Here is an 18096-nt window from a genome sequence, read left to right as displayed (position 1 = left end):
AAGGCCCCGATCACGGTTGGTTTCTGGGCAGCGCCAGGCGTAACACGGCCCCAATCTCAGCTGGGGCAGGGCCCGTCTCTCGCTGGGTCTGGGCAGCACCCAGCTGTCACGGACACCCAGGGCTTATTCTCGCTCGGCTCCGTACGGCCCCTGGGAGTGACCCTCCTTCGGTGTGACGGCCCCCCGGGAAGGTTCACTCTCTCTTCGGGGTTAGACCCTCTGACCCCAGCACCTCCTGGGACCGCACCTCTGAGCTGGCCTGTCTCTGCCGTGGGCCCCTTCAGGGAGTCCCCTTGCTCTGCACCCCAGGGTCCTCCACCCCCCCGATCGCTACCCCGCAGTGACTCTCAGCCAGCATAACACAGGAGGTTTATTGAAGGTCTGAACCCAGCCCAGGAGGCTCTCAGGGCCCTCGGGCCTGGCCTCCCTCAGCACAGGACATCTGGGTCTCTCTCGCATCCAGGTAGGCTCTGGCTGCTCTCTTCCCCCCAGCCCAGAAGCCCCCTCCTTCCAGCTGAGCATCCGATATCACTGGCCCCACAGCTCCTCTCCTGTCCTCTGTGTCCTTTGTCCTCCATCCCAAGTAAACAGGTCATCAGGGTCCTCTCTCCTCCGCCCTTTGTCCTCCACTGGCCCGAACTGGCTGCCTTCCAAGCTGGGGGGGCTCCTGGTCACCAGGTCAACAGTTGTTAGGGTTCCCCATCTCCAAGCCGTTGTCCGGGGTCCCGGCTGCCAGGCGAGGTCACACCGGGCCCTCTGCAACAACGAACCCTCTCCCTCCACCTCGTTACACACGCAGCACACAGGGAAACTGAGGCACACATGCACCTTTCTGGCCTTGGCATCTAGGAACGCCATTTCTCCATGCATAGTCTTCCCTCCCCAGCCGGTTGTGGGTGATACGTCCACCAGGCCTGTAAATAAGGCAAAACTGCTTTATTTCTTTGGCCGTTTATTTTGGAGCAACTTTCCTGACTGTGCTGGGACCTGGTGCACCAGGCCACAGAGATTCCACTCGCTCCACCTACAGGTAGCTGAGCAAGGAGCTGGGGGGTCTGATTGTGTTTTGGGGGTGTGAAATGACAACCGCCTGGGAAAGAGACAGTGGGTTGCAGGGGAGGGGGATACTAGGGGAAATGGAGAGACTAGAAAACAAACAGACACAATCAGATGAGTGTGTAATGCATGGAGAAATTAGACCCAATGATCTAGTACAGGTGGATACACAATCTGATGAGGATCAAATCCAAGGGAAAATTAGACACAACAATCGAGGACAGGCAGATTAAAAAGTGTGTAACATCCGGAAGAATTAGACACAACGATTTGGTAGACACACAATCTCTCTCGACTCTAACAAGGGGAAAGGGGACAAGCCAGTGAGAAACACACCATGATGAATGTGTAACACAAGGGGAAAGGGGGCATAACAATGGCTCTTACCTGTGTTCCACTGGGGAGACCTGTTGTGTTTTGGGTGCTGGAGGGTGTTGATCATTCCCAGGAAGCTTGTCTTTCATCTGGGAACAAACACAGAACCTCGCTGAAGCTCAGGGGTGTTAGCAGCCTTCTGTCCAGCCTAAATGAGGCAGCAATTAAACACTCCTTTGCTTAGTGATAAATGAAACAGGGTCATTGATTGGGCTGCAGCTGGGTACCTCGGAAGCAGAAAGCTGCCCCCAAAAAGGCTGCAGCAAGCCAGAGGAGCATTGAGAGGAAATCTTTTTGGGCAGAATACTGTCTGCAAGCAGGCTTGGATTTCTGAGGAAGGAAACTTCCCCCTGGAGTTTGTTATCTGCTGTGTTGAGGGAGAGATGGCTGTGCCTCCATTCTTGGGAGATAAACAGGACTGTACCCAAGAAACACCTGACGTGGATCTACAAATTCTGCTGCATGGAAATGGTCTGTGAGGCCCTGAACATGGGCTACACTGCTCCGGTGGAAAGGAGCGACATACTGAGACACCGCCGGCATTTTGAAGTGGTTTCAGCATCTTGGCAGTGTAGCTGCCAGTATATTAATTAGTAATGAGAACTTTATTACTAGAGAGACCAGGCCGGGGAGGGAATATCTTTGATTGGACCAACTTTTGTTGGTGAAAGAGATGCTTTCAAGCTGCACAGAGCTCTTCTTCTGGTCCTGAATAAGAGCTCGAGACAGCTCAAAATCTTGTCTCTTTCACCATTACCTCACCTCCCTTGTATCTCTGATCTCCTGAGACTAGCCCGGCTACGATAACACTGCAAACAAGCGTTATTACTAATAATTCCCTTCATGATGTGAGCCATGGAAAAGTGCGACTAAGGAATAGTACTGCAATGTAATGGATATTCTTGTTAATTATTATAGAAATGTACAATGCATCAAAATTAATAATTGGCGTTTGATTACCAATAATTAATTATTTGGTTTGAGCAATTGAATATTAATGAATATTTTTAGAATGTAGTGTACATTTGTATTAATTACCATAGCAATTTGTTATCAATGATAATTTTCTTACTAATAATTTAGTAATTTTACCAATGGAATATGATTGAATATCAGAATATAGTGATTACTGTTAATTGACATTGTTATAATAATCAGCATATAATTGTTGTTTAATTTCACAGCAGATTTTTCTGAGTAATTAATATTATAATTTAGTGATAGATCATTATTAATTATAGCACTTTAGCAGTAGATTACTGATATTAATTAACATAATTACCAATATAAAATTGGTAAGAAATTTCACAACAGATTATTCTTAGTATTTAACATAATTTAGTGATAGATCATTGCTAATTATAGAAATTTAGCAATAGATTACTAAATTACATGATTATAAAAATAAGTATATAACTTTAGTGAATAATTTAGAAACAAAATATTCTTATTAATAAACCATAATTTACGAATAGGTCATTGTAATTAATTAATAACATATTCATATTCATAGACTAGAATTTAGCAATAGATCATCATAGTTAATTAGCAAGAGAATGTCCTTATTAATATACTAGAATTTAGAAATAGGTTATTGTTATTAATTAGCATCCGAATATTATTAATTAATATACTATAATTTACTGATAGATCATTGATATTAATAACATTGTATTAATTATTAAATTATAATTTAGCAATAGGTCATTAACTATCGTAGCAATTCAGCAATCGATTACTTACACCGTTATTTGAGTGATAGATTATTAGCGTTATTACTTGCTATTAGTTCCCTCACTCTGGGGATTGCATAGACATAACTGAGCATCCATTTACTACGTCAGAAATGCAAAGGGGTCTCACTGCAGACCCACTTCATGGAGACAAAGCAATTAATAGGGATTCTTTCTGACATACTTCCCAGCACCACCAGCAGGGGGCAGCGCTGTGCAGGGAGTCACCCCGGGAGTTTATGGCACTGTTAGTGTTGCACTGCACATGGCCCACATCATGGGTCTCCAAAAGTAAGTCCCTCCCTCTGAACAGTCGGGGGCGCTGTGCTGCAGTGAGCCGGGGGGGGGGGCTCTCCCCTGGCAGTCAGGGCTGCCCCGATGCCCCAGGGTGGCACTAGGGGGCGCTGTGCTGCAGGCAGCGGGGCAGGTGACTCAGTTTACCCAGCGACTGGGCTGGTTTCTGTATGGGTGGGAGGATAAGTCCATGGCTGATGTGGCACCTGATGTGACCATCACGACTCTCGGTGGTGAGACGGCTCCCGGCCGCAAAGCACATCTCATCCACCCTCCCAGCCCTGCCAGCTACGGGCCTCTTGTCGGGGTCAGAGGCACAGGACCCACCCCCCTGGGTTAGAACCCATGGACCCTGGGCCAGCAGGGTGACCCGAGGGCCAGGGGTGGGTGCCATCTATTGGCTCTCAGGTACACCGGGAATGGGTCAGAACAGAAGCATCCAAGGGCTGGCAGCTGGGCCTGGCTAGGTAACGAATTAGATTTGTGAGCTGGGGGGAGGGCGGTGAGGTGAATATGATGGATTGATGCCGGAGTGTGTATGGGTGTGTCATAACCATACAGCTAAGGGTAACCTAGAATTCCTCCTTACCTGTAAGGGGTTAAGAAGCTCAAATAACGTGGTTGGCACCTGACCAAAAGGACCAATGGGGAAAGAAGATACTTTAAAATCTGGGGCGGAGTCGGGGGGGGAAAGCCTTTTTTTTCATGTGTTCTCTTGGGAAGCAGAGAAGCATCAGTTCAGAAAACTCCTTCTCCTATAATCCATCCTAAAAGACTCTCATATTACAAATTGTAAGTAAAAGCCAGGCAAGGCGTGTTAGATTATCTTTTGTTTTGCTTGTGAATTTTTCCTTTGCTGGAAGGAGGTTTATTCCTGTTTTTTGTAACTTTGAAACTAAGCCGAGAGGAAGTTCGGCTGTGTTTTTGAATCTTTTGTTACCCTGTAAAGTTGTTTTCCATCCTGATTTTACAGAGGTGATTTTTACTCTTTTTTTTAAATAAAATCCTTCTTTTAAGAACCTGACTGATTTCTCTATTGTCCTAAGACCCAGGGGGTTGGGTCTGTGATCACTTTGTAGCCAGTTGGTTAGGATATTATTCTCAAGCCTCCCCAGGAAAGGGCTTGGGGGGATATTTTGGGGAAAGAGGAATTCCAAGTGGTCCTTCCCTGATTCTTTGTTAAATCACTTGATGGTGGCAGGGTACCATCCAAGGGCAAAGAATTTGTGCCTTGAGGAAGTTTTTAACCTAAACTGGTAGAACTTAGCTTAGGGGGTCTTTCATGCGGGTCCCCACGTCTGTACTCTAGAGTTCAGAGTGGGGAGGGAACCCTGACAGGGGGTGACCAGATAGAGGGGGATGGATGAGGGTGGTTGGAGAGGGTCTGGGGACAGATGAAGTGGAATGCGGAGCTGGATGGATGGATGGATGGGAGTGTAGGGGGATGGATGGATGGATGGAGCTGAGGGTGGACAGTTATCCAGGGACAGTGAATCTCTAATTAAGTCTGGGGGTTATTTGATCACAACACTGGGAATCCCCGATAACATCGGAGTCAGCATCTCTGGGGTCATTGGAGGACTGAGTGCCAGGAAATCTGTGGTTGAGGCTGAAATGCAGCGGGCAGCGGAGTGGAAGGAGGAACAAGGGCTCGGGTTCAGTGGGGGGAGCTGGCGATGGATGAGCGTGGGAAGGCGGTGAGAAAACAGCTTCCCCAGCTCTGGGGTTGCATCACATCCCTGTTTGCAAGCAAGGCGTTCGATTTGTGCAACCAGGGAGGGGCATGTGTTGTGAGAGTGCCCCTGCAGAGCATGAAATGCAGCCCTCCGGGAGGTGCATGGGACGGACAGGGGCCTTGCAATGCGTGGGGGGTGTTTCTAGCTCTTGCCTCCCCTGCCTAAGTGTCGGCATTGAAGTTTGGAGTCCCTGCTCTTGCGATGGTAGGGAAGCTAATGCCTACAACGGGAAGTGCAAGATCTGCTGTGCATACGAGGCGTTTGTCTACAGAGTGCTCTTCAATGCATGCAAAAGCATTTGCCTCTCGAATGCATGCCTGGCACCTGAGGTGCAAATGATGCATCTGCGCATAGAAAGCAGACCCCAGCAATGCACAAGATATATGTGTATATCGAATGCATGTGCTGGGCTCTGTAATGCACCCCATGCATTTGCCTATAACATGCATGCAGCAGGCTCTGAACTGCACCCCAGGCATTTTGTGACACTCTGTACCTCAGGGGAACACCCTGCACCCCCATGTTCATCCTTATAATATGATTGTGTGGTGTCCAATGCAGTTTGTCAGGTCAGGTGTCTTCGGAAGGCTCATGATGCACTGAGCATTGTTGTTATAGTGATGTTATCGGTTGTAATTTCATGTATATAGATATAAGGTTGAAAATGTGTCCTCAGGGCTTAAAACAGGCCCAGCCAAAACTCTCCAGGAGCAGAGGGGCAGTTCACACCTCATCCCGGCATGTATGAGACAAACCCAGCCCAGCCTCACAGGAACAAAGGACGCTGGCCTAGGCAGCAACAAAGGATCTGTTGGACTCTCCAGTGAGTCACCCCCCTTCCTCTGGACAGTTGGGGACTGCGATGAAGTAATGCTCCCCTGACTCTGAAGGGTGGGGAGGGGGCAAAGCCAAGAGGGAAGAAAGGACATGATAAAATGGAGAGACTTTCACCATGCTCTCTCTCTCTTCCACCTCCCTCTACAGAGATCACAACCAAGTGACTGAAACGCTGATCAAAGGGAAGAGCCTGGCTGAAGGGCAACCAGCCAGCCTGTGGTGAGCAGTATTCAAGTTTGTAAGGGCACTGAAAGTGTTAAGATCAGCTTAGAAGGCGTTTTGCTTTTATTTAATTTGACCAAAGCTGACTTCTTGTGCTTTGACTTATAATCACTTAAAATCTATCTTTATAGTTAATAAATCTGTTTGTTTATTCTACCTGAAGCCATGCGTTTTGTTTGAGGCATGTCAGCATCTTGCCTTGGGATAACAAGCCTGGTACATACCAATTTCTTTGTTAAATTGACGAACTCATATAAACTTGCAGCGTCGAGCGGGCATAACTTGACACTGCAAGACAGAGGTGTGACCAAGTGGGACTGTTCTTAATGTGTCCTCTGAATAGTGTGGGGTTGCCTCAGTTTCCCCTATGCAGTTCTTAAGTATCTAGGTGGTGGGGTAAGGGTGTATGATCATTGCAGAGCCCTAGAGGGCAGGTGTGTGCAGGAGTCTGGACACAGAGAATGGCCGACACCCTGTTTCCTGGCCACTGATGGCCTGGGCCCTTCCCCCCCTGCAAGGTGAGAGCTGAAGGGTTGGAGAACAAAGGAATCAGGTGACCTCCTGGCCCGGGAAAGGGACAAAGCCCAGAGGAGGAGGGGCTGGAGAGAGTTTCAGTTTGGGGTGGTTGGAGACATGGAGTGAAGTGCAGACGTGGTTGTCTGGCTCACTGCCCCCCAAAATGGACCCAGCTGAGGGGTCCTGTTCTCTGCACCTGCAAGCTCTCTTTTAGTCCATGTTCCTGGCGTCTAATAAACCTTCTGTTTTCCTGGCTGGCTGAGAGTCACGTCTGACTGTGGAGTTGGGGTGCAGGACCCTCTGGCTTCCCCAGGAGCCCAGCCTGAGCGGACTCGCTGTGGAAAGCGCACGGAGAGGCTGACTGCTCCAAGGTCAGACCCAGGAAGGGGGAAGCCGTGTGAGCTGTGTGTCCTGCAGACAGGCTGCTCCCAGAGAGACTCCCCAGAGTCCTGCCTGGCTTCATGGGGAGCAGGTCCAGAGCATCGCCCGGGGACTCCGTGACAGGAGGTTCCTAGGGTTGTGTCTGGGACTGGAGATATTGGCTAGTGTCATTTGGTTGCACAATCCAAGCAGCGGGCTGGCGACAAGCGTTCCCTTATGCGCTGGGAGCAGTTTACATGCTGGAGGCCGTGGGGGAACAACCCGGGAGTGGGGTTCTCACAGCAGAGCAGGGTGAGGCTGGCTCCCACAGTCGAGGAGCGGAGTGATCTAGCAGATCACCAGTCCAGGTAGCACCAGGGGAACCTCACGCACTGGCCTACAGAATGCAAGCCTGGTGCCTTGTAGCCAGACAGCCAGCCCTCCCCCCCCCAGACTAGCATTGCTGGAAACACACGAGGAAGCCGGAACAGGGCATTTAACATATATTCCAGCACAGCCTTTGAAGCTGTGAAAGCACAGGTGTGCTGCTACAATGTGCCTCTGGGAACAGATACGACGATTAAGCTCACAGCAGGCAGAGGCCCTGTGACAGACATGGCTCTTAGCCCCAACTAAATAGCGTGATGCACACACACCAACATCCTAGGTGGGAAAATATTTACCCTGATAAAAGAAATGTCCAGTAGTCGAAACTTATTGTTTCTCTCCTTTGCAAGTGTAAACTACTCTTGCGAAAGCTGGCGTCACCCCGACAGACCAGCCTCAATTTGGCATAAGAAAGGAGAAAGAGAATAAAGGAGTACAGAGGTATATGTAGGGGACCTACAGCACCATGATTTTTGGAGTGCTTTTCACTATCTATCTGCTGGTCAGATAAGTGACAGCCTCCCAAGGCTTCTGCAGCTAAGAGGGTCCCTACGCCTTGTCCCTTATTCGTCTTTCCGCGGAATTGAGTGACCGATCCTGGCTTGGCACCGCTGGAATCGAGAGATGCAAGGAGGGTAAGAAGCACCCACACCTGATCTCCTATCTTTAGTGTACACATATTTTGAAATAGAGCTCTATACTTTGTTTTCTTTCTTTGGGATTGTGGCTTCAGTTTTGTAACTTGTTTGTGTGTGTAACATCTCTACATTTAAATAAGTAGGCACTAGCAATTTTGTAACCACATGATTAGAATCTAGCTTAATAAATTTTGGTACCATTTGTGCATAAGCCTGACTTGTTTTCTCTGGTTTACTGTAAAGCAGCCAACACAATTAAAGAACCTCAGCCGTTTTGGCTCTAAAGCCTGGCCATTAGGTGAGAGTACTAAGAGCCTAGCGTTGAGTTGTGCCGCCTCCACGGGGCAAACTCTTGGGGCACCTGTCAGTCAATCCTGGCTGCCCGGTGCGAAGGAGCTCTGAGCTCTAGCAGTTAAAGTCACGGGTGGTTAGGACCTCGGGGCATCCGTCAGCCTAGCCCGGGCTGCCCGCCGCGAAGGGACAGTGCGTCCTAGCGGTTAAAGTCACGGATGGTATAAACGGGCATAGCTGGCACCTCACCAAACATCCTTGGCCGTCGGCTAACAGGCCTGAAATGCGAATGACACATCTGCATATAGAAAGCCACCACCCGGCTCTTCAATGGACAAGTTATATTTGTACGTAGAATTCATGCGCCAGGCTTCGCAATGCAGCCTCTGCATTCGCCTATAGAACGTGCGCCCAGGGCCTGAAACGCAAACGAGGCATTTTCATGTGGAACAAATACACAAGGCCGGCCACGAGGCCGAGGGTTTTGCATATACAAGGGGCTGGCGAGTCTGTAAGGGCATGCGCTGCAAGCACGGGGAGCTGGGCTGCGTGCTGTGCTGGGGCATGTTACAAGATGCCCCCAGCGCCTACGGCCCAAGACTTGTCAAGCTCTGTAGGTGTTTCCACGCTGTGTTGTGAGGCCTGCATCTCTAGTTTTCAAAAGGGACTTAGGAGCTGAAATCCCATCGACCATCAGTGGGGTTTTGGCTCCTAAATGCCTAAAGCACTTTTGAAAATAGACGTGGGACTTTGCTCAGACTTAAAAGGATCTCTCAGCTTCATCTGTCACTTGGGCTGGGAGTCAGGACTCCTGGGTTCCAGCTAGGGTTGCCAACCCTCCAGGATTGGCGGGGAGTCTCCAGGAATTAAAGATTAAATCAGCTAGGGTTGCCAACCCTCCAGGATTGGCGGGGAGTCTCCAGGAATTAAAGATTAATCTTTAATGAAAGATGATGTCATGTGATGAAATCTCCAGGAATACATCCAACCAAAACCTGGCAAACCTAGTTCCAACCCCAGCTCTGGGAGGGGAGTGGGATGTAGTGGTTAGAGCCAGGGGGGCTGGGAATTTCAGGACTCCTGGGTTCGATTTCTGTTTCTGACCTGTGGCTTTGGCCCAGTCATTTCACCTTTCTGTGACTCAGTTTCCCCATTGGTAAAATGGGGGGTGGGAAGAAGAAGAGGAATCCTTGTCTTGTTAGATTGTGGTCTCATTGGGCCAGGAACTGTCTGTTGCTGTGTGTCTGGGCAGCTCCCGGCACAACAGGGACCTGATCTCAGCTGGGGCAGGGACTGTCTCTCCCTGTGTCTGGGCAGCACCCGACCCAACGGGACCCTGATCTCAGCTTGAGTCATCCAGGCACCCCCATAATTCAATCAGATTCTCAGTTTCATTTTAAAAATGAAGTCAATTCCTAACCTCCATGGGAGAAGAAAAGGGCTCATCCCTTCCAGCAGGGGACAGCAGCCACCCTGCCTGCGTCCGCAGAGAGCCTGAGCCCATCACTGGGAGCGGGGGGAGTTGCCCTGAGTGTATCTGAACGTGATGCCCCCAGCTGCTGGAGCAAATAATGTGGAATCCCACCGCTCCCACCAATGCCTCTCTGTGGGTAGGAAAGAGGGGCCCAGCCACAGGGAAGGCAGAGCCAGAGCACGGGGCACAGTCCTGGGGCACAGGGTGAATGAAAGTCCCTCCGATCCCCGTTCCAGGCAGGCATTGTCCTAGATCCTCCATGATCTGGCTGGACAGGCTCAGAGAGGGAGCGAGGGGTGTGGGTGTGTTTTGGGGAGGGCAGATGCATTTCACAACAGCTGGGGCTGTGCTGTGTCAGCTTCCCAACATGATCCGCAGAGAAGCTTCCGCAAAGCACCAGGCATATGAGTCAGGGCTGGAAACTGCAGGCGGCCGGGTCCCTGGTCTGAGATCAGGCCGAGCAGAAATTGTCCCAGGGAATTTGCAATGCAAACTAGGCAACCCAGCCAATCTGAGACTCGTCTGCAGGGTGGGGACTCGCCACAGACAGGCAGGGCTGGCCCCCATGCCCCAGGGCTGCGCTAGGGGGCGCTGTGCTGCAGGGAGTGTGGGGGGGGCTCTCCCCAGGCAGTCAGGGCTGGCCCCCATGCCCCAGGGCTGCGCTAGGGGGCGCTGTGCTGCGGGGAGTGGGGGGGGGCTCTCCCCAGGCAGTCAGGGCTGGTGACCATGCTCCAGGCTGGCGCTAGGGGGCGCTGTGCTGCGGGGAGTGGGGGGAGCTCTCCCCAGGCAGTCAGGGCTGGCCCCGATGCCCCAGGGCTGCGCTAGGGGGCGCTGTGCTGGGGGGGGGGCTCTCCCCAGGCAGTCAGGGCTGGTGACCATGCTCCAGGCTGGCGCTAGGGGGCGCTGTGCTGCGGGGAGCGGAGGTGGCCACCGACTCCTCCAGCACGCGCACAATGACACACTCGCTCACCGAGACACAAGTATGCACGAACACACACCGAGAGACACAAATACTCATCCCCCGCCGGAGACCCAAACACACAGAGACACAAAACCAGGGTCGCAATCAGTGGCCGACAGGAACATACACACGTGAATAGTGACACAAATAGACACAAACACACACAGCAGGGCTCGTCCCTTCCAGCAGGGGGCGGCAGGGGAGGACGGACGGACGGACACGGACACACACCACAGCCCCGCCCAGGGGAGCAAGGCGCTGTTTTCTGATGCCCTTTTATTGCACCATTCAGTGCACGCCATTGGCCGTGCAGTGACCCCCCCCCGCAGCCCAGCGCCCCCTTGCACGGCACTGGGGGGCCAGTTTTTACCGCCAGGGGAGAGCCCCCCCGCAGCCCAGCGCCCCCTAGCACGGCACTGGGGGGGGGGCCAGTCTTGACCGTCAGGGGAGAGCCCCCCCCCCGGAGCCCTGAGCCCCCTAGCACGGCACTGGGGGGGCCAGTCTTGACCGCCAGGGGAGAGGCCCCCCCGCAGCCCAGCACCCCCTAGCACGGCACTGGGGGGGCCAGTCTTGACCGCCAGGGGAGAGCCCCCCCCCCGCAGCCCAGCGCCCCCTAGCACGGCACTGGGGGGGGCAGTCTTGACCGTCAGGGGAGAGCCCCCCCCCGGAGCCCTGAGCCCCCTAGCACGGCACTGGGGGGGCCAGTCTTGACCGCCAGGGGAGAGGCCCCCCCGCAGCCCAGCACCCCCTAGCACGGCACTGGGGGGGGCAGTCTTGACCGTTAGGGGAGAGCCCCCCCCGCAGCCCAGCGCCCCCTAGCACGGCACTGGGGGGGGCCAGTCTTGACCGCCAGGTGGAGCCCCCCCGCAGCCCTGAGCCCCGTGGAATTGGGACTGCTGCATACCGGAGCTCGCCACCAGGTGGCGCCCGGCGCACAGCCAAGCTGCTGCCTGGAGCGTGTGATTTGCCGCACGTGTGCTCGGCACACGCGTGTGGATCCGGGCCACGGGGCTCCGCGGAGGAGGGGCCTGTGGGTCGGGGGCTCCGGGGTCGGGGTTGAATAGCCCTTGGGTTAAAGCCATTCGCTGCAGCCCAGCGCGGTGGGGAGGACCCCCGCCACGGTTTCCAGCCCCCCACTCAGAGCTGGAGTGGGGGAGACAAGAACCCCCGGACCCATACAGCCACCCAGCGCCCCCAGCGCTCCACTGCTGGGGGGGGTCCCCATGGCCTGTGCAGCCGCATGGGGAGGGGGCTGTCCCTGCTGGGAACGGGGGACCGAGACCAGGGTCACTCGATTTGCACAGGGGGGCCGGTGAACCGCTGCGCTGAGGGGCTAGAGCCCATGGGTGGGAGCTGGCGCCCCCTAGAGGGGACAGGCCCCGTGCCCTGCCCCCCTGAGCCAGCCAGGCCCTGCCCTGACAGGGGATGGGAGCCAGCGCCCCCTAAAGGGGACAGGCCCCCTGAGCCAGCCAGTCCTTTGCTCTGAAGCTGGAGGGAATGAAACTTGCTCTGTGTTTGTCTCTCTGTGTGTGTATCGCCCCCTTCTGGAGGGGACGTGCCCTGCAGTGGGTGTGGGGGTGTGCGTATTGCCCCCTGCTGGTGGGGAGGAGCCCTGCTGTGTGTGCATGGGTGTGTGTTGGGGGGGGATGTATGGCCCCCTGCTGGCGGGGATGCGCCCTGCTTGGGGTGGGGGTGTATCGCCCCCTGCTGGCGAGGATGCGCCCTGCTTGGGGTGGGGGTGTATCGCCCCCTGCTGGCGAGGATGCGCCCTGCTTGGGGTGGGGGTGTATCGCCCCCTGCTGGCGAGGATGCGCCCTGCTTGGGGTGGGGGGTGCTGTGGATACACCAGGAAAAGGGACGTTGGTCTCTGACAGCCGCTCATTTCCAGCCCCAGTTTTTATTCTGCCTCGATCGTTAAGTCAGGAGGGTTTTAAGCCGAGGGATCCCCAGCCCCAAACCCTCTCCCTTGGTCCCTAAATACAATTCCTGCCGCGTCAGGGCCTGATTTCTCAGCTGTCCGCAGCGTGGCGGGAATCTCCCCTCGGGGAGCGCTGGGCTCTAATGGATTCTGGCTGCTGGCTCCTCGTTTGATGTCAGATATGGCTTTCCGCTGTACTGGCTTTCACTGGCCGGACAGGTCAGAGAGGAAAGGAGTGAGATCGGGGTCCCCGTCACGCCGGGCGCTGCCCAGACACAGAAAAACAGATCCAGCCTCAGAGAACTTACCGGCTGAACAGAAAAAAAACAGGGAGGGAAACTGAGGCACGGGCCTTGCTCCTGGTGACCCAGCAGAGCTGGTGTGAGGAGGGGTAGCACTAGACAGAGGGGTGTGGAGACAGACAGGCTATTTGCAGTGAGGTTGGAGCCGCGCTGGGGGGGGACGGGCTGTCGAGCTCCACAGAGAACTTCTCTGAGTCATTGGGACTCGACAGCTCAACTGTCCCCAGCAGACGTTGGTCCAGTAAGAACTGTTCCCTCCGCCAGCGCATCTCAGATCCTGGGACTGACCCCCCTACAACAACGCTGCAAATATCTATCCACCCACTGTCTATCCCCAGACACTACCCCCATTTATCCATCCATCCATCCTCACACACACCCCAGCTATTCATCCCCAGACACTACCCCCATCCATCCATCCATCCATCCATCCATCCTCATACACCCCCCTGCTATCTATCCCCAGACACTACCCTCCATCTATACGTCCGTCCATCCCTCCTCATAGGCTCCCCTATCTATCCGTCCATCCCCAGACACTACCCCCCATCTATCCATCCATCCCCAGACATTACCCCCCTATCTATCCATCCCTCCATCCATCTATCCTCATACACCCCTCTATCTATCTATTCATCCCTATACATCCCCTCTTTTTCTGTCTTTTCTTTGCTTCTATCATCTCCTTGCCTTCACGCACTAAATGACCCTGCAAATCCCCACTGCCCACACCTCCCAGCCTTTAATGCGCCCACACCCTGTCACCTCCCTCTGATTCGTGCCTCATTTGAATGCCATTTGCATAATCAGCTCTGCGGCGATTAGGGAGCAGATTACCAGGCAATTTCCAAAGGAAAATAAAATCTAAATAAATCATTCACACCGCAGTGGGGTTAGAATTAATTGGCTGAGAGCAGCGGGGTCTAGTGGGTTAGAGCAGGGGCCGGGGCGGGGGGAGGGGGCTGGGAGCCAGGACTCCTGGGTTCTCTCCCCAGCTCTGGGAGGGGACTGGGGTCTGGTGCACAGAAAGATGCCAAAGCTGGGTAGGGGGGTTATGGGGCCTGTTCAACCCTCGTCCTGTCCCCTGAGATGGGGTGATGGGGGTTCCCCCGCTACCCAGGGACCTCAGACTGACCACTCCTCTGACCTGTCCCCACATGACCTTTCACCCCTGCTTCGCTGGCCCCATGTGACCTTTGACCCCCGGCGTTGTCTGTCCTTGGACGACCTTTGATCTCTGATTCCAATGTTTAGCCCATTCCTGTGTGACCTTTGATCTTTGACCCACGTGCTTGAACTCCCCCTACAGGTCCCTTCCCCCCTGAGCTTGACCTGCATCTCCGTGAACTTCACCCTTTGACCCCTAGCTCCAGTGCTCTTGGTCACATGGCCTAGGCCAGTGATACCCGGCCCGGGGGTGACCCTTGACCTATGACCCAAGACATTGACCTGGTTGACGCCACTCCTGTCACGTGACCCTTTGATGCCATTGTATGACCTTGGCCACGTGACCCCAGGCGAGCGGGCCTTGGCACGGGCCCGTACGCCCTTGGCCGGGTGCTGGGACAGTGGGATCGTGTGCTCACCACCACAGGTCACACCGAAGGTCAGAAGTGGCCTTGGCCCTTTGAACCTTCAGTGTGGCTTGCGGTGGTGGTCGCACACCCGCACACCGACAACTCAGGCACCAGAAGCCAGGGAGATCACCCCCCCCCACACCCCCGTTTGTTCGTTCATTCTCTCTCACACGTGGACGCACCCCCTTCTCCTCTGCTCTCACACCCTTTCCGAGCCAGTGGCTCCAGGTACCAGGGAAAAGCCAATTAATTAGTTGACAAACGACTTCCTAATCTTATTAAAAACCATTTTCCAGGCTTCCAATGAAAAGCGCTTGGAGGGAGGAAGACGCGGCTCTGGAGCTAGTTCTGTCCAGGGGCCGGAGGGGAACTAATCGAAACCGCTTAAAAGTGTTTACACGGGGATGGTTCAGGTGGTGCTGAGAGGCAGCCCAGCGCCCCCTAGCGCTGCCCTGGGGCACCGGCACCGGCCCTGACGGCCAGGGGAGAGCCCCCCACCCTGCCCCCTGCATCACAGCGCCCCCTAGCGCCGCCCTGGGGCACCGGCCCTGACCGCCAGGGGAGAGCCCCCCACCCTGCCCCCTGCATCACAGCGCCCCCTAGCACCGCCCTGGGGCACCGGCACCGGCCCTGACCGCCAGGGGAGAGCCCCCCACCCTGCCCCCTGCATCACAGCGCCCCCTAGCGCCGCCCTGGGGCACCGGCCCTGACCGCCAGGGGAGAGCCGCCCACCCCGCCCCCTGCATCACAGCGCCCCCTAGCGCCGCCCTGGGGCACCGGCCCTGACCGCCAGGGGAGAGCCGCCCACCCCGCCCCCTGCATCACAGCGCTCCCTAGCGCCGCCCTGGGGCACCAGCCCTGACCGCCAGGGGAGAGCCGCCCACCCCGCCCCCTGCATCACAGCGCCCCCTAGCGCCGCCCTGGGGCACCGGCCCTGACCGCCCCCTGCATCACAGCGCCCCCTAGCGCCGCCCTGGGGCACCGGCCCTGACCGCCAGGGGAGAGCCGCCCACCCCGCCCCCTGCATCACAGCGCCCCCTAGCGCCGCCCTGGGGCACCGGCCCTGACCGCCAGGGGAGAGCCGCCCACCCCGCCCCCTGCATCACAGCGCCCCCTAGCGCCGCCCTGGGGCACCGGCCCTGACCGCCAGGGGAGAGCCGCCCACCCCGCCCCCTGCATCACAGCGCCCCCTAGCGCCGCCCTGGGGCACCGGCCCTGACCGCCAGGGGAGAGCCTCCCACCCCGCCCCCTGCATCACAGCGCCCCCTAGCGCCACCCTGGGGCACCGGCCCTGACCGCCAGGGGAGAGCCCCCCACCCTGCCCCCTGCATCACAGCGCCCCCTAGCGCCGCCCTGGGGCACCGGCCCTGACCGCCAGGGGAGAGCCTCCCACCCCGCCCCCTGCAGCACAGCGCCCCCTAGTGCCGCCCTGGGGCACCAGCCCTGACCGCCAGGGGAGAGCCCCCCACCCCGCCCCCTGCATCACAGCGCCCCCTAGCGCCGCCCTGGGGCACCGGCCCTGACCGCCAGGGGAGAGCCGCCCACCCCGCCCCCTGCATCACAGCGACCCCTAGCGCCGCCCTGGGGCACCGGCCCTGACCGCCAGGGGAGAGCCTCCCACCCCGCCCCCTGCAGCACAGCGCCCCCTGGTGCCGCCCTGGGGCACCGGCACCAGCCCTGACTCTTGAGATCACAGCATCCCTCGTGTCCTGCATTAACATTTCCCCCCTGCGGCCAAATCCCAGCCGTGACCGTCCCTGCTTAGTGCAGAGTTGCCCTCACTTTGCAGCCCGGGCACCAGCAAAACGTTCCAGGGGGAAACATCCTGGCAGGGGTATTTGACTACACCGTTTCCCCCCTGTCCCCGACCCCCCAGCTCTTTCCGCCTGCACGGGAAGTTCCCCAGACTGGGCGGCTTGCTGGACTCCCCAGTCAGCTAAGTGTACCCCCCCCCCGCCCAACGTTGACTAAATCCTAGGAGGGGGGACCAAGGCCTGAGCCTGCCCTAGCCCCACCACCAAGGGCTTCATCCCTGGGTGGAGGGCCTGTAACCTGAGCTCCACCGCCCAGGGCTGGAGCCAAAACCTGAGCCCTGGGTGGTGGGGTTCGGGCTTCAGCTTCATCCCTGCCCCCAGCCAGTCAAACGCCAGCCCTGGTGACCCCATTAAAACAAGATTGCGACCGATTCTGGGGTCCCACCCCACGATTTGAGAACCACTGACCTAGATCACGAGCCGGTGTGATCCCAGGACCGGCCTCCTAACTCCCCGTGCCAGGGAAGAGCTGCAAAGCCGGGGGAGCCCGGCTGAGGGGCATAATAAACTCTCGTGCGTCAGATCGACCGGCCGCCAAAGGACGTCTGAGTTTCATTCCTTAGCAGCGCTCACAAGGGCCAGGAATCCAGGCCTCTGTTCACTACAGCGCTGACTCCAAGGAACGACGGCTGATTGACCCCAGCTGGGGGTCCGGCCCCATTGACTCCAATGGAATTCATTCCAATCAGCACCCGCCGGGGAGAGATCCCAGCTGGCCGGGAGGTGGGCTGTGTGGGGAGGGCAAGCTGGGGGGTATGCGGGGGGGACTGGGGAGAGATCCCCACCCAGGGCCAGCCAGTGTCCTGCCCTGAGGCTGGATCAGAGCTGGTGCCCCTAGAGGGGAAAGGCCCCATTCCCCATCCCCGCTGAGCCAGCTGGGTGCAGATTAGTGGTGTCCCCTAGAGGCCACCTGCCACCTGCCTCCCGATGAGCGGAATTACCACTTGGAGATGGGAGGAGTATTTCAATTCAAAGAAAGGGGGCAGAGGGCTGGCTCGCCTGCCCCGGAGCAGGGCGACAGGTGTCCGCGGTCGTGGGGGGGGAACGGTAGCAAATGAAGTTAAATACCCTGGTGTCATCGGGAAATTAAGGACTTATAAATCACCCGGACAGGAGCTGGTTAGGGACAATTTTATTGCTGTCAGGTCCCTGGGCGCATGATGTATTGGACAATATTTCCCCTGCCCTGTGGGGAGGAGGCAGCCCGGAGATGTTGCCATAACAACATAATTTTTGTACGTTTTATCTATATTCTCTTCCCCCCCCCCGCCCCCCCGATAATATATATATATTTGGGGTGACATTTCAGAGCAAGGAATCCGATCGCGGCTCATTTCCTTAGTACAGAAGAAATCTGACAAGCACGTCAAGGAGAGAGACTCAGCGTGTTGAGGGGGGGAGTTTGATACAGTGTGTGTGTGTGTCCAGGCTGCCCCCTGCTGGAGGGGATGAGACCTGCTGTGTGTGTGTGTGTGTGTCCCCAGGCTGCCCCCTGCTGGAGGGGATGAGACCTGCTGTGTGTGTGTGTCCCCAGGCTGCCCCCTGCTGGAGGGGATGAGACCTGCTGTGTGTGTGTGTGTGTGTGTGTGTGTGTGTGTGTGTGTG

The 18096-nt window shown here is 56.1% G+C and overlaps 1 long non-coding RNA gene across 1 annotated transcript; it reads right to left on the bottom strand.

Moving 5' to 3' along the window:
- Positions 1 to 399: 399 nt before the first annotated feature.
- LOC311512530 lies at positions 400 to 17031 on the bottom strand. The gene is made up of 3 exons (XR_014709470.1): positions 16900 to 17031; positions 1444 to 1520; positions 400 to 914 (listed from the first exon to the last, which is right to left on the bottom strand). It is a non-coding gene; the product is annotated as an uncharacterized lncRNA (long non-coding RNA).
- Positions 17032 to 18096: the final 1065 nt, after the last annotated feature.

This window comes from Lepidochelys olivacea, assembly GCF_965140295.1.
Source record: "Lepidochelys olivacea isolate rLepOli2 genome assembly, chromosome: 24".
Classification (NCBI taxonomy): domain Eukaryota; kingdom Metazoa; phylum Chordata; order Testudines; family Cheloniidae; genus Lepidochelys; species Lepidochelys olivacea.
The sequence above is the reverse complement of the archived record's forward strand: the minus strand, read 5'-3'. Positions and strand labels throughout refer to the sequence as shown.